This window comes from Anarrhichthys ocellatus, unplaced genomic scaffold (genome assembly GCF_004355925.1).
Source record: "Anarrhichthys ocellatus isolate YVR2014 unplaced genomic scaffold, GSC_Weel_1.0 scaffold37, whole genome shotgun sequence".
Classification (NCBI taxonomy): domain Eukaryota; kingdom Metazoa; phylum Chordata; class Actinopteri; order Perciformes; family Anarhichadidae; genus Anarrhichthys; species Anarrhichthys ocellatus.
The window spans coordinates 4,282,638-4,286,921 of record NW_022280067.1 but is presented as its reverse complement, the minus strand read 5'-3'; the positions used below and the strand labels follow the sequence as shown (position 1 = coordinate 4,286,921).

Sequence of the window (4,284 nt, the reverse complement as noted above, 5' to 3'; positions counted from 1 at the left end):
CACACACACACACACACACACACACACACACACACACACACACACACCTGGCTGCTTCAGTAGAGTAAACAGCATAATGTTATTACACAAGGCTTTTTCTGTGTGAGTGGATGTTCGGTTGCTATTTTTTGCCATTGATAGTAAACACAATGGAAAAGCTACGATGCAGAACAATATGATTCATATTCGGTTAAGTGAAATTTTCAGCTTTCTGTCAGAGGTCCTGGAACCGCTGGAGAAACTCAGAGTTTTGAGACGTTGCTTTTCAGACAAGCGACTCTAAAACGATCTTAAGAGGTCGATTGTTTTTGGCCAAACGGGAGAAGATACCAGACTGGAAAACATGAATTAACCAGGCCTCATGGAAGAGCCCTGTTATAAATATGGGTATTTGTAGATGTGTAAACATCAATTATAACTGTGAACAGTTGGGTATTACTACAGTTAAGTGGCTGCTACAGGTGAACAGTAAAAGCAGTGGTGCTGTTGTTACAGAACATAGTGTTCCATGAGTTCACAATGAGGACATTTTGAACTCTAGAAAAAAGACTTATTGGTCAATAAGTCCCAGAAATTGCTAAACCAAATTCAAATTTTCAAAATGATATTATGATTTACTTCCTACAGTCATCACCTTGCACGTCTATTTTAGGTTTTATTAGCTCTATTTAGCTCAAAACTTTAAATGTGTGAAAAAAAGAAACCTCTGACTCCCACACAAAGCGATCGGAGGCTTGCCTCGTCTTGCTCGTCACAAACCTCGCTGCCTGGAGGTGCAGCGAGACGATGCCCGAGGGAAATGATTTAAGAGGGCGAAGCGGCAACGACAGGAATAGAAGTAGCGGTGTAGTAGTAGCCTGACAGCAATAGTAGTAATAGTAGGAGTAGTACGTGGTTGTGTGACAGTAAAAATAAATGTGTGTGTGTGTGTGTGAAACTTTTGGAAGAGTGTGTTATCTTGCCAGCTGTCAGGAGGAATGAAGCAACAAGCAGTTGACTGAGCGCTGTGTGTCTGGGGATGGACGAGACGGTTTCAGCTCTACTGTTGCAGGATATACAAGGAAATACAAGCTGGAGTGACATATAACAGTTCTGGAGAATAAACCATGAGAGGCTACCGCAGCAACGAAACGCAGCATGAATTACTGCTATTTAACACGCAGAGCTGATCACAGAGAGGAGCACACGCGAACAGTTTGCCATCTTAACTTTTGTAACATTTAGGTTGAATATTTGGCTCATATTTAAGGAGGAAATAAACACACTTTGGCTAAAAACAGAAACTACTGTTCCAGTAATGTAACTGCATCAACTTTCTTCTTCTCCAGTTTCATCTTAAAACCTCAAACCTCCACTGATGTAGAATGGAGACCCTTTGATGCTTCTGCAGTGTTTATTGATGCAAATGTGGATGTTAATATTATCATTATTAAGTGAGTTTTATATTCCATCTTATTTTATGCATTCTATGTATTTTATCTTATTTTATGAATCGTGTTCTACATCTTATTCTTCCTATGATTGTAAAGCACTTTGTGCTGCTCTTCTTACATGAAAAGTGCAATTAAATGAAGTGCATTCTTATAATTATAATTACTATAATTACTATCAAGCTGGAAACTGAATTTCTTAACCTGAAGTGAGTTCTCAGTAAACTTAATCAAGTCTACTTCAGTATATAGAAGAAACGAAGCACCGTCACTCACAGAAAAGGTCTTTTTTTTTTTAATTGCGGGCTAGAAACCATCATGAGCGTCTCCTCAGTACAAAACATCAACCATCCAACAGAACCGACCACTTCTCATGTGACCTTCAGGGTCCTTCCTCGCTGCACGGAGACGAAGAAAGCTGGCAGGCGTAACTGATTAACAGACCTACACTCGTTCTTATTTTGAACACCAAGGAGTCGTCAAGGTGAAGACGAGGGCGGGTCAGTGTCGGGGGGGGCACCGTGTTATTGCAACACAGCAGCGAAGACGATGGCACCTGGCGCCTTGACCTCTCGGTATCGCTGACCCGTTGTTTTGGGACCAAACAATACCTTCCATGGCATTTAGCAGCAACAAAGCCGGTTCTGTCTCGCTGCGTCCTGTTTGCTGTTGCCACGCCAGCGTTGTGTAAGCCACACACACACACACACACACACACACACACACCCTTCCTGAACTATCAAAGGTGATTAAAGTCATCATCATTTCCACCGGTTTGGAAGGAATGCCCTCTGCTCTGGTCATTTTTTCTCTGCGATGCCAGTCTGTAAGTCTTCCCACACTGGTAGTGCAGTCTTAAAAATAAAGGGTCAAATATGATGACACTTGATACCTGCTCCTTCATGTAAAAATCGACCTGTCGATTACAGGAGCTGTATATTTTTACAAGTTCAATAAAAATCTACAGCCATGTTTGAAGCTCTGTGCATCTTACTGAATGTCATCAGTTTGGTCATAAACCAAAGTGTTAATGGTTAGATAAAAAAAGTCAAGGGATCACAACATTAATCACAATTCATCCTGAGATGAACGTGAATATCTACCAACTTTCATGGCAAACCAATCCGATACTTGTTGAGACGTTTCACTCGAAGCCACACATGAGGAAAAGTCAGGGGGATCACCACAGTCAGTAGAATTAATCCTCTGGTCACCAGGGACATTTATACCAAACATCCTAGAAATCCATCTTTTCTTTAAGTATTTCTGGACCAAAGTGTCGGACCGACCGGCAGACATTGTCCTCCACAGAAACACTGCCAGCCTGGCTAAGAAGTCTTAATTCTTACATCTTTTTGACTTACACGTACAACTTCAGTAAAAGAAGTTCTTCTTGCTTCTCCAGTACTTCGATGTATTGATCACCAGACAGTTTAGTGCCAGCTTTAAGAGGTGGTCCCTTTTGAGTCCTGCTGTTCACATAGTTTACCTCCTAGAACCTGAACTATTGCTCCACATGCAACCTTTCATTGTGAAGCTTCACAAACCTCCTCCGACCTTCGCCCACAGACCTTTTTTTAATCGTACGACTCGCTGTGTGATTGATGGCAGCGCAGCTTCGGTGAGTATTTGCACTTTCAAGTATTCAGCCATCCGGCGTGACGCCTGGCTTCCAAGCTCCCCCCCTTTTTTGCTGTGAAATGTAAGTCAAATTAAGGAAGCGGGATGAATTCATCTTGACAAGTGCAATAAGGCCGCATAACAGCAGTAATCACAAGTCATTTATAGCGGGGAAATAGCTTCCTGCTTCAATTAAGCTCCAGAGCCGGCTGCATTCTTCTGACAGCAGAGTGAACCGAAGGGCGGAAAGTAGGGCACGATATTCAGCGTGGAGGGATATGGCAATTTGTTGTTGCCGTGTGATGAGACGGAGGTTCAGTGTGTTTTTGGAGGGGATGTGGCTTTAGGTGCAGGCAAGGGGATGATAACAGGGGGGTTAGTGGGGAGAAAAACAAGGTTTGTTGTTTCCCTGGAAGTCTGGTTCAGAGAAACAATGGAGGGGCCCAGAGAGAGAAAGAGAGAGAGAGAGAGAGAAAGAGAGAGAAAGAGAGAGAGAGAGAGAGAAAGAGAAAGAGAGAGAAAGAGAGAGAAAGAGAGAGAGAGAGAGAGAGAGAGACATCCAGCAGCACTGTGTGAAAAGAGAGAGAGAGAGGGGGTGGGGGGGAGGGATGAAAACAAGCAAACACATCAAACCTGAGCATGTGCTGGAAGAGCACATACATGTTTTGATTACTAAACTTGTGAGGATTACTGACTTTTAATCCTGATCCTAAACCTGATCCAGATTTTAAAGGAGAAGTTACGGTCTATCTTTGTGGCCATCTTTTCTATCAATTATCATAGCTTGTTCTCACCAAAGTCTGGGAACATGACAACATTATTACATCAGTTTGATTTTAACTTGTGCAAAAGAAAATTACAAATACTCCTAACCTAAGCCTTCTGATCATTCCCCCAAAGCACATTTAATTCCTACATGAACTCTTTGAATAAGAATCTGCAATGTGTCCTCAGTCCTGCAGGATTTGGCACTCTCCTTCTATTCTTGGAAAGACACATGGTCCTTAGAAATACAGAACTACAACGCACACACACACACACAAACAGGACTGGATGAAATGTCACAGTGTGCCCCAGCGTCCCTCCCTCTGTTTTCCTGGAGTTGAAGGCAGACTTTGAACCTTGCTGACCCAACAAGGGGAAACATCAAGGTTAGCTAAACGCAACACTGATTAAGATACAGGGGAGAGAGAGAGAGAGAGAGAGAGAGAGAGAGAGAGAGAGAGAGAGAGAG

The 4,284-nt window shown here is 42.7% G+C and overlaps 1 protein-coding gene across 1 annotated transcript in view; it reads right to left on the bottom strand.

Annotated features, from left to right (window-relative positions):
- Positions 1-4,284, bottom strand: part of ppargc1b (peroxisome proliferator-activated receptor gamma, coactivator 1 beta) — an 85,246-nt gene that overhangs the window by 18,556 nt on the left and 62,406 nt on the right. The gene's annotated exons all lie outside the window — the stretch shown is intronic.